Raw genomic sequence first — 12,192 nt, 5'->3', positions numbered from 1 at the left:
AAAAGTCTTGTAACCGTTTGTTATAAAATGCATATGGGTAGAAAGATGTTATAAAAGTAGAATATAATCCCCCCCACAGTAGTGTGGGTAGGGTCTACGAACGAATACTTACCTGTAGAGCAAATTACTACAAATGCATATTCCCTATGCGCCGCTAGGTAACACTAAGACTTTTTTACAACAAGTGCAACAGCGCCCTCCATCGCCCAGTGCACACCGGCGCGAACGCCATGCGCAATCGCCCTCTTTCTCGGAAACTCATACGTACAAGTATACAAGAACCAAGTATAGTGTGGCAGGCGGGAGGGATGCTCTACAGGTAAGTATTCGTTCGTAGACCCTACCCACACTACTGTGGGGGGGGGGGGGGGGAGTCTACGTCACTCTACTTACCTGTAGAGCAAATTACTACAATTGCATAGACTAGCATCGTTTTGGAAGGCGGTGGGTATACGCAGGACTATTGCACATCTTTATACAATTATTATGGCATCATGGCAACGAGGCGCGACCGGAAGGAGGCACCAGCTGTTGCAAGAAATAAGAAACGCAAAATATGGGGGCCACATTGTCCGCACACGACCCAGGGGGTGTCGTCCCAATAGGACAAGGAAAAAACATTATCAATGTTAAACAGTGGCACAAATATATGGTATACAGACAAGAACTCACTGAGGGTGAAGACTTGATGCGAAGAGGACTAGCGGGAGGATGACCCACGGGTGGCCGACTGCAACACCGCACGGCCTGCCTGGCCATCAGTCTGGAGTACGTCCTTCAGGTAGCACTGTGAGAAGGTTGTAGCACTCTTCCAACAGGCTGCCTTGGTTATATCCTCTATTGGTATACCTTTAAAAAATGCCCAAGAGGACGACACCCCGCGTACGTCGTGGGCGTGAATATTGCCCTCGGCCTCCGGCCACCCGCCCGGAACGGAGCGGATGGCGGTAACAATCCAGCGAGCTATAGTATCGCGTGTTACCGGTTGATGAGGGGTTGTCGAGGCCAAGAATAGTTGGTGATGGCCAGAGCGGATAGGCTTGGTGCGGCTTATGTACCATTTAAGCGCCCGGACAGGGCACAAAAGCCTGTCAGCCGCGACCGCAGAGAAGGATTTTAAGTCCGGAACGAAAATGTCCGGAGGCTGAAAAGAATCAGACTGAACCTCGTCAGAAAACCTGCAGAAGGAACCAGCCGGACACCACCGGGTTCCCAACGAATGTGACCCGGTGCCAATGTCAGGGCGTGGAGCTCGCTACGTCTGCGCGACGTAGCAGCCGCCAGCAGAAAGGAAACCTTTATCGACAACTGCAGCAAAGGAGCGTTGCCGAGGGGTTCGAATGGGGGACCTGCTAGAGTGGATAGAACACTCTGGAGGTCCCAAGACGGGACAAGTTTGCGTGCCGGAGGCCGGGATACAAACATGCCCCTTGCCAGCTGACAGATCGCTCGATTGGTAGAAATCGAGGAGCCATCAGGAAAGCCCTCATGAATGGCTGCAATGGCCGACCGGTAATTTTTAACCGTGGCGGTCACTAGCCCACTCTCGTAAAGGTAAAGAAGAAAATCCCCTATGTCCTTCAGAGAAGCACTGGGGGGACGTATAGATCGCCGTCTACACCATTTAAAGAAATGGCGTAGTCGGTAATCGTAGATCTTACGAGTGGAGGCACGCCTCGACTGGGCGGCAAGCTCTGCAGCCCGGCGTGAAAGGCCTGCTGTGCGGAGCGACTGGGTGATAACACCCAGCACGTCAGGTGGAGTTCTCTCGGGGCCGGATGAATCATCCCGGAACTGGGTTGATAAAGGAGATCCGGACGTTGAGGCAGGACCACCGGGCGGTGGACCAGGAGCCTCACGAGTCGAGGGAACCACGGCTGACGCGGCCAGAACGGGGCTATGATGAGCACCCGGCAGTGGGCTGTCTCTATCTTGGTCAACACCTGGGGGATGAGCGAGAATGGCGGAAAGGCGTAAGCCAGGAGGCCCTCCCACGGAATCGACAGGGCGTCGATCTGCCATGCGTTGGGGGTCTGGAACCCTTGAGCAATACGTTGGCAGCTGATTGTTTGCCCGTGAGGCAAACAAGTCTAAGTGGGGCCGATCGATCAGCCGGAAGAGGGTCTGTGCCACCTGAGGGAGCAAGGACCACTCTCGTCGGGGCAATCCAGCCCATGGAGAGGGCATCGGCTGTCACATTCTCTTCCCCCGGGATGTGGACTGCCGACAGAGCAACGCCCTGGCGGATGCACCAGTGAAGGAGCTCCCAAGTCAGGGCGCACAACTGCGCCGACCGGGTACCTCCCTGGCGGTTGACATAAGCCACGACCGTGGTATTGTCGCACCGCACGAGCACCGCGCGTCCCGACACCGCAGTCTGAAAATGCCGAAGGGCATTGAAGACCGCCATCAACTCTAGGACATTGATGTGGGACGAGCGGTGCTCCGGGCCCCACTGTCCCGCGATCTGGCGCGGGTGGAGGGTCGCCCCCCAGCCCTGCTGTGACGCATCAATGGTCACCGAAGGCTGAGGGGGGGGGGCGGAACACGCGCCCCTGAGTGAGATGGGCCTCGTCCAGCCACCACCGCAAGTGCGGGATCAGCCAGGGCGTAGTGGGTACCGGCAGGTGGATAGGGTGGTGTCGAGGGTGGTAAAAAGACAGCAGATGGAGCTGAATTGGCCGCATCCGGAGTCGACAAAAATCCACCAAGTCCACCATGCTAGCCATAAGGCCAAGGAGCCTGAGCCAAGCCCTTGCCGGTGCCACAGACGCTGGGAGAAAGAGGGACACGCACTGAACAAGATTCAGTACGCGGTCCTCCGTAGGGCGGACTAGTCCCCTCGGTGGGCGGAGATCGAGAGCCGCTCCGAGGAAGGTAGGGGTCTGCGAGGGTATCGGGTGCGACTTTTTGGTGTTCACTAGAAACCCGAGATCAGAAGTGAGGCGCCAGGTGAGCCTGAGCGCCGCATCCGTCGCCGCCCGCGATGGCCCCACTACCAGCCAGTCGTCGAGGTACATGAATATCATGACCCCGCGCCTCCGTAGAGCAGCCCCGATTGTCTTCACTACCCGGGTGAACACTCGGGGCGAAGTGGACAACCCGAAGGGCAGGGTCGCAAACTCGTACATGACGCTGTTGTACATAAAGCGTAGGAATTTGCGATCCTCGGGCCTGATGGGCACGTGGAGGTACGCGTCCCTCAGGTCGAAGCTCACCCCCCAGGCGGGTGTGACGATAGATTCGTGAATGGTCCGCAGCGTCTCCATACGGAAGCGCTGCGGACGTATGAATCTGTTGAGGGGTTTCAGGTTTAAGATGGGCGCCACTCGCCCACCTCCTTCTTGGGAACCAGGAAGAAGGTGGACATGAAACCCGTCCGCGCCCCTTGCATGGGAGCGGCGTAAATTGGTCGTTTCTGGAGGAGGGAGGAAACCTCCCCCTCGAGAGCCAACCGCTTCCCCATGTCGGACGGAATCGGCGTGGGCCGAATTATCATGTCCGACGGGGGGGTCCCCGTGAACTCGAGCGCACAGCCGTACTCGAGTGTCTCGAGGACCCACCGGTCGGAGACAACCTGTCCCCAGGACCCCAGAAATTTTGGAAGGCGGCCCCCCACGGGTCCGTCGGTGGGAGGCCGCCTTGAGGCAAGCGAGTCACTTGCGCCATGCCCCCGGAAATCGGGAGTTTGGCGCGTGAAAACCCCGCCCCGATTGAGGGCGCTGGTGTCCCATCTGGGTCGGCGCGGCTCGGACACTAGATTGAGTGTCGGCCCTGCTGCGAAACCCACCACGGGTGGGCCGCTGAGGTTGACGCCGTGGGATGGTATAGGAGGCTTGCTTCTTCGCCTTGGCCTTGAGCGCAGCCGGTTTCTTTAAATTAATTTTATCTGCCGCCTTGATGCGCTTGGCCTCAGCTTCCATGGATTCTTGGAACTGGCCCGCAAAAAGGTCGGGACCTGTGAGCGGCAAGGCGTCAAGACGCTTGCGCGCTCCCACTGAAGGAAGGAACAGTGCGTCCAACACGTTCGCCCTACGGGAAGACGTAGCCAGGGCGGAAATACGTGAGAACTGGTCCAGGATGGTCCTCAAGCCATCATCAAGGCAGTGCAGGGCAGCGACCACGAGATCGGCGGGAACCGCCGAGTCGCCGTCAGCGCCCAAGGCCAAATACTCGGAAAGGAGTAACAAGAAAAAAGTGGACCGCATCCCAAAACGGGAGGCTGAGTCCAACTTCTTAGCCACTTCCTCCAATTTCCCACGGGCCTTATCGGCGAAGGGACGTTTGGAGGAAGTAGCCCCCCGGTCGGCAGTGAGTTTATCCGATGCCGAATCTGGGAGAACGGGCGTTGCAAAATACTTATCGAAATCCCCTTGGGGAAAACGATAGTAAGCTTCAGTGCGTGAAGCATGCGCCCGCCATTTCCCTGCCTGCATAACTGCATCAATACGATCTGTGCAAACACGATCCAGGGGCAGAGTCGGGAAAGTATTCTGGACCGATGAAGCTGGACCCGACCTCTTCTTGAAAGACTGGCGTTCAGAAGGAGGGGGGTCAGCCACGGCCGGCAGGTTCAGCGCTCGGATCATGTCCCGCTGAAGGAGCCACAACTCAGTCTCACAAATTGACAACCGCTGCATAGCGGACAACTCGTCCTCTTCCGGGGACGAGTCATCCCCAGGGGGGCGACTCGTCCCGGGCGAGTGCCCAGTACTCTTATCATGGCCCATAGATGAACCCGAATCAGAAAATTCTGACGCCGGGTGCAAACTGATCCCCGACAGGGATGTTACAGTCCTGGCGGTCACAGGTGGCTCCACAGGGGCCAGGGATACCGCTGGGACACGAGTCTGCGTCGGCACCGGTACCGAGCGGTGGCACGGCGGAGACGCCGGGGCCCTGCTCACGGTATGAGGGATACCGCTACCCGAGGCCACCCACTGGTGGTCGAACGGGACCGGTGCGTCGACCCGGGCCTGAAATCCCGGCGGGGCTGACACGCCATGAAGGGCCGACAAAACGGGCGGAGCCACTGGGCCATGGCCCTGCTCCAACCTGCCCGCCAGGGTGGCGGTCAACGCTTGAAAGGCCTCCATGAAGTCGGCCCGTGGAGCTCGAAGAGCGCCGTGACCTATTCCCCTGTTGGCCTTTTTCCCTCGACGGGAAGAGAGGGCTGGAGTAACCTCAGATGTCCCTTCGGACACGGGTTGTGTCAGGGGATCCGAGAACAACGGGTAAAACCCGAGGTTGAGGACGGACCCACCGAGCGCGGGATACCGGGGGAACCCCAGTTCGCCGGCTCGGCATGAGCAATCTGCCGACCGACCGCCAGCGCGCCCAGCCCGATGGCATGAGCGGCCGGGTTACGGTCGGCAAACTCAACCCCGTCCCCCACCACGGCCACCGAGGGAGATTCGGTGGGGCTGGATGGGGAATGGCGCACTGAGACACGCGGAGGGGGGACCCCCTCTGTCCGCAGTAGGCCAGTGGGTGGCTTAGCGGCAGGCGTGAAAGACCCCGGAACAGGGTTTCCTTTGCCTGCCTTATTCTTCTTGGTAACGGCCCGGGTAGCAGGATTTTTTCTTGCTTGCACCCGGGCGTTTACCCTTAGACAGGCTGGACCCTTGGACGCTGACCGACGAGGGGGAACGGGAAATGTTCCCCCCGAAGTCAACTGGGTCCACGACCGACGCAGCACGCAGGGGCTGCGAAGGTTGGGAGGACTGCGCCGACGACGGACCGTCAACGGCGTAGCCCCCCGAGGAGTCGAGCTGTCCCGGGGAAAGGGAAGTATCCCCGGTAGCGACAGTGCGACCCCTCCCTGCCTTTCTAGAACTCATTTTATCACTAAGAAAATAACAAAGACGACACACACACTCTACAAACACGTCTTTATCAAGTACAATAATAATAAACACAGCTTATCTCTCAAAAGAGACTCGGTTTACGGAAAAGTAACAATCTTTTAGGGAGCCTAAAAAATTAACGTGTCACCTGTTCGGAGCTAAGAGAGAAAGAGGGCGATTGCGCATGGCGTTCGCGCCGGTGTGCACTGGGCGATGGAGGGCGCTGTTGCACTTGTTGTAAAAAAGTCTTAGTGTTACCTAGCGGCGCATAGGGAATATGCAATTGTAGTAATTTGCTCTACAGGTAAATAGAGTGACGTAGACTTGCACAGTTGTCCTTTTACCGGTCGACTAACACGGTCGGCCATTTATGCCCATAAATGGCCGACCGTGTTGCACCAGGGGTTAGGTATCTCCTAATCTTGGCTATGTTACGCAGATGGAAGATTGTAGCCCGGGAGACTGAGTGATGTATTCCTCCATGGTCATGTGATTGCCAAAATGTACCCCAAGATTGCGGACTTTGGAAGACGGAGTGACTAGTGTATCGCCAATACACAGATTCTCAATCTCGACCTTCCGCAGCTGCTGGGCAGATCCAAAAATATTCACCTCAGTCTTTTCATCGTTTCATCGAAAATTTGAACACATCTAGACTCTGATCTCAGCAATACAGGATTCCATACAGGTAAGAGGTAGATTTGCAAGTCGTCAGCGTAGGAGTGATGACTCAGCCCATGATTGCGATTGATGTTGGAAACTGGAGCCGTGTAGATTGAGAATAGTTGCGGCCCCAGTACAGAGCCCTGTGGAACACCATGAGCCAGAAGACTCTCACCGATGAGCCCTCCTGGATATGGACAGATTGAGTTCTGTTGTGTAAGTATGAAGTGAACCATGCCAGTGCCTGATCTGTGATGCCAATGTCCTGTGACAGCCTTTGGAGAAGCACACCATGGTCTACAGTGTCAAACGCGGCTGAGAGATCTAGCATGACAAGGATGACAAGTTGTTGGTTATCCATCGAGAGCAGTATGTCATTCTGAACCTGCACAAATACTTTCTCAACGAATCCCGTCTCAACACTGTGATGGGCTTTGTATGCAGACTGATGGTAAGTGTTATGAAGGCTATGACTTGACATGTGCTCTGCAATTGCCGCAACAACCCACTCCATGAGCTTGGATAAGTATGACAAGTTCGACACTTGTATTTTTGTAATTCCTACGTGTCAAGGCCTTGCTTCTTCAATAGAGGTCGAACATGTGCTCTCTTCAGCTGAAATGGTACCGCTGCAGCATTGTGCAGAGTCGAGAGAGAGATTGACTATTTTTGCCAACACTGGAGACAACTTCACTGGAGATGATCTAATAAGCCTGTTAATCTCATCATCTGTAGCATGCTAAAATGTTGCTAATTGACAATCAACAGGTACTCTCAGCGTGTGGGTGCGGCTATGTGTAACTTGTTCGCCCAAACTCAAGCGGATCCTTTGAATTTTGTCACCAAAAAAAGTAAGAGAAACGAGTAGCTAGGTCTGAAATGTAGCCACTTGAGGGTAACGATGCGTTTGTGCCGCTAAACAACAATTTATTGACTATTTTGAACAATTTCTTTTGATCACCCGATGCTTCTCTTATTTCAGACGATTGATAATCAAGTTTAGCATTATGAACAGCCGAAGGAACAAGCTGACGTTGTTGCCGGTATGCTCGCCTGTCAGTTTCCAACCTAGTTTTTCGCCATCTCCGCTCGAATTGTCTCCTCCTGCATTTCAAGGCGCGCATCCCATCACTGTACCAAGGAGTCAAAGGTCGAATGGTCACAAGGCGTGTATTGACCAGTGCAAGTCTATCCAGAATGTTCTGCAGCGCAGCGTTGTACATATTGATGGCATCATCTACATCAGCTGGAAGCGATGAAGCAATATCTAACAAATGAAGCTCATCGCATACCACAGATGAGTTTATTTTCTTGAGGTTTCCACTAGAAACAGTTTTTCGAGTTGGTGGTGGTTTCAGAAGCTGTAGTTTAAAATGAATCGCTAAATGATCAGATATAAGAGGAATGTCAACGTGGAGCTGGTAATAACTAAATCAAGGATATGTCCAGCCTCGTGTGTTGGCTCTTGCACATGTTGAAGAAGGTCGGCGGCCCTTAGGAGATTTGAGAAACGCTTGACTTCTGGGTTTTCAGGTACATCCATGTGAAAATTAAAATCAATAACAATGAGCAGATTTGAAGAGTTGAGCAGGGGATGGTGTTAATCATGCTACTAAAATTCCAGGAAAAAATCGGAGGTGGTGAATTGGTGTCTCCAAGGACTCCTGACCATGACAGCAACGGCAACCCGCTCTGTCAACAAGAACTCAGGAATCGGATTTCCAAGGTAATATCCAATGATCCTTCCTTCCTTCAATCAATCATCGATCCTATTGCTTCTCTTTAATCTGACAAGATCATCAATACCAGCTGCAGTCAGATAATTGACAAGTTGGCAGAAAGTCTGTTGAAAAATAAGGCTTTCATAGCATCCGTTGCAGATTCAGTCAAGGGTGCTATTACTCAAGATGTGTATGAGGCCACTGCCATAGACACAGTCAAGCACAGTGAACAACTGTCCCTATTCTCAGATAAATAAAAGGAAACAGTAACGTCACGGACAATCTTGGCGATCTAACATGAAACCACCCAACATGAAACCACGCTTGGTCATCATTAAGTTATCGTTCCAGATCCGAAGTCTTCAAGAACAATTGCCTCCTCAAAGGTTCAGGGCTAGTCATCACAGATAACTTAACCCGCCAGCGAAATAAACTCCTAAAAGCTCCTAAAGTGACAGCACAACCAACCTACGTCCGTGACACAATGGACAAATTGCGCAAACTAGACGGAATAACTTTCCCGCCACAAGTTCTGATAACAAGCATTGATGTTGTCTCCATGTATACAAACGTTCGCCAAACAGAGGCAATCGATAGCGTTTGTAATGCCCTAAACCGAAACCAAAACCCGTGCTCAATCACAGAACCACCCTCCGATTATATCCGTAGACTCTTGGACCTGATTATAGGAAGAAATTGCCTCAAATTCGGTAATAATTACTACCTACAAGAAATCGGTTGTGCCATGGGCTCAACTGCCAGCTCAGAAATTTGTGATATCACACTACACGGTCTGGAAAAACAAATCCTTGAAAAAGCTGACCACATCCTCACTTGGTGGCGCTATAGAGATGACATACTTGTAGCACTCTTGAAAACATCAAGAGCCTTATTCACACTATGAATCAAATACACCCAACCCTCAAATTTACATTTGAGGCAAGGTACGAGATTCAATGAAACTGGTATTTTAGACACAAAGGTCTATACCAAACCCACTGAAACCTACCAATACCTACACAAAACATCATCACACCCCCCACATGTGTTCAAAGCATTGGTATACGGAGAAACACTTTGTTATGCTCCAAACACAAACAACAAAGATGATTTCTTACTCAAAGTCAACAATTTTTCCGAAAAATTAACCACAAGCGGATACAAAGCTTCGGAAATCGCCACAATTACTGGGAAAGTATCACACAATGAACGGTCAAACCTGATTCATAAACGACCAAATAAACAAAAAAGCAAAACCCCACTTGTCCTAAGTAAGACATACAACCCACACATCAACCATGGTGATCTAAACCAAGCAATCAACAAACACTGGTCTATGATACAACGCAACGAAATACTTTCGGGAATCTTTCCGGATCCCCCCTTCATTGCATACAGAAAAGACCAAAACATACAAGAAAAATTGATCAGAGCTAAACTAAACCAGAGTCTAACCGACTCAACTTCCCAACAGCTCAATCATACTTCACATGATTCAGGATTTATTGACGATCCCGATGACACGCTTGACATCCTAGTTTCACTCCTAGAGGAACAATTCACCAATGATCAGGAATTCACTCCCACAAATTCACAACCTTCACCCTGAACCTAACGGCAAACACAACCCACAACCCTCTCTTGAGAATGGAGACCTATAGATTCAATTTGAATCACCCACACCGCAACTGAAGAGTGCACAAAATTGAGGCACGAAAACATGTTATTGCTATAAAGGGGATCTGAAAAAATATCCCCGCGGTCTCACCCCAACGCACACAAACCAATGACGCAACCATCAGAATGGCTTCCTCGGTTACCCCAAATATATCCACCCACCACACACTCTACGGTCAACCCAACTGACAATGATATATTTAAACTGACATGGGCCCCACCCATACACCTTCCAAACATTTATGGTTTGCAAACCTATGGTATCAAGTCAACAGTCTCAAAATGTCACTGAATTGGACAGCGCCATCATTTATTTAGCATTACTTATGCTCTCCTGACCACCGCATTACTTATGCTCTCTTGACCACCGCATGACGTATGCTCCCTTGACCACTGCATTACTTATGCTCTCTTGACCACCGCATTACTTATGCTCTCTTGACCACCGCATTACTTATGCTCTCTTGACCACCGCATTACTTATGCTCTCTTGACCACCGCATTACTTAGGGTACGTTCAGACGTGGGGTTAAACTAGTCCTTAATCCAAAAGTGCTAAACTAACCCTGCGTGTGAACGCAATATTCTGGTCCGCGAGGGTTAATTTGACCCACTGAGCTGGGCTAAACTAAACCAAAAAAATTGGTGGACTAGCCTAACTTAGCCCAGGTTTTACGACCAACCCCCCGCTGTGAGGCCCAGTAAGCCATCGTTGGAACGCAACTGACCTGCTACTTACGGTCTATTTTAGCCCAAATGACCGCGGCAACAAAGGTGACGTCATTCCACATGTATGGATGGATCGGCAGCGAGTATTGGGTGGTGTCTGCATGAATCCATGGAGCTATACTATAATATCTCCTTGCGACTCTCCGCTGCCTTCCCTTTATGTTACCATTAAGTGTTGGGGCCCCGGTATTCCCCTTCGCCGAAAATGTTTGAAATGGACCTCGCACAACTACAAGTTCTCATTTTTAGTAGCACTATTTAGATTTTAAATTCACTTCTTATGTGCGAAACGCTACTTTATGATAACGAACGGGTTTTGCTTTGAAGAAAGTGGCATTTAATCACAGCTAAGCTACACACACGGGATCGACAATTAAGACCAAAGTTTGGGTTTGAAAACTAGGTTGTATCTCTATGCTCCCTTGACCACCGCATTACTTATGCTCTCTTGACCACCGCATTACTTATGCTCTCTTGACCACCGCATTACTTATGCTCTCTTGACCACCGCATTACTTATGCTCTCTTGACCACCGCATTACTTATGCTCTCTTGACCACCGCATTACTTATGCTCTCTTGACCACCGCATTACTTATGCTCTCTTGACCACCGCATTACTTATGCTCTCTTGACCACCGCATTACTTATGCTCTCTTGACCACCGCATTACTTATGCTCTCTTGACCACCGCATTACTTATGCTCTCTTGACCACTGCATTACTTATGCTCTCTTGACCACCGCATTACTTATGCTCTCTTGACCACCGCATTACTTATGCTCTCTTGACCACCGCATTACTTATGCTCTCTTGACCACCGCATTACTTATGCTCTCTTGACCACCGCATTACTTATGCTCTCTTGACCACCGCATTACTTATGCTCTCTTGACCACCGCATTACTTATGCTCTCTTGACCACCGCATTACTTATGCTCTCTTGACCACCGCATTACTTATGCTCTCTTGACCACCGCATTACTTATGCTCTCTTGACCACTGCATTACTTATGCTCTCTTGACCACCGCATTACTTATGCTCTCTTGACCACCGCATTACTTATGCTCTCTTGACCACCGCATTACTTATGCTCTCTTGACCACCGCATTACTTATGCTCTCTTGACCACCGCATTACTTATGCTCTCTTGACCACCGCATTACTTATGCTCTCTTGACCACCGCATTACTTATGCTCTCTTGACCACCGCATTACTTATGCTCTCTTGACCACCGCATTACTTATGCTCTCTTGACCACCGCATTACTTATGCTCTCTTGACCACCGCATTACTTATGCTCTCTTGACCACCGCATTACTTATGCTCTCTTGACCACCGCATTACTTATGCTCTCTTGACCACTGCATTACTTATGCTCTCTTGACCACCGCATTACTTATGCTCTCTTGACCACTGCATTACTTATTTCAAGCACTTCTGACAACTTATTGCCCTGTCACAGTCAGATCCTTGTTTAGAACACACCATGTATTCAGTGGTTTGTGCACTAGATGCACCTTTTGATGTTACGCCTGCCGCCGTGTTGTTTACA

General features: G+C 51.1%; 1 protein-coding gene across 1 annotated transcript in view; it reads right to left on the bottom strand.

Moving 5' to 3' along the window:
* Positions 1-715, bottom strand: part of LOC117301428 (lysosomal alpha-glucosidase-like) — a 38,633-nt gene extending 37,918 nt beyond the window's left edge. The window contains exon 1 of the mRNA XM_033785411.1: positions 673-715. The gene's annotated coding sequence lies outside the window, so the exon portion shown is untranslated. The remainder of the gene's footprint in view (positions 1-672) is intronic.
* Positions 716-12,192: the final 11,477 nt, after the last annotated feature.

Source organism: Asterias rubens, chromosome 17 (genome assembly GCF_902459465.1).
Source record: "Asterias rubens chromosome 17, eAstRub1.3, whole genome shotgun sequence".
In the NCBI taxonomy this organism is placed as follows: Eukaryota; Metazoa; Echinodermata; class Asteroidea; order Forcipulatida; family Asteriidae; genus Asterias; species Asterias rubens.
Note: the sequence above shows the minus strand (reverse complement) of the source record. Positions and strands in the feature narration are given on the sequence as shown.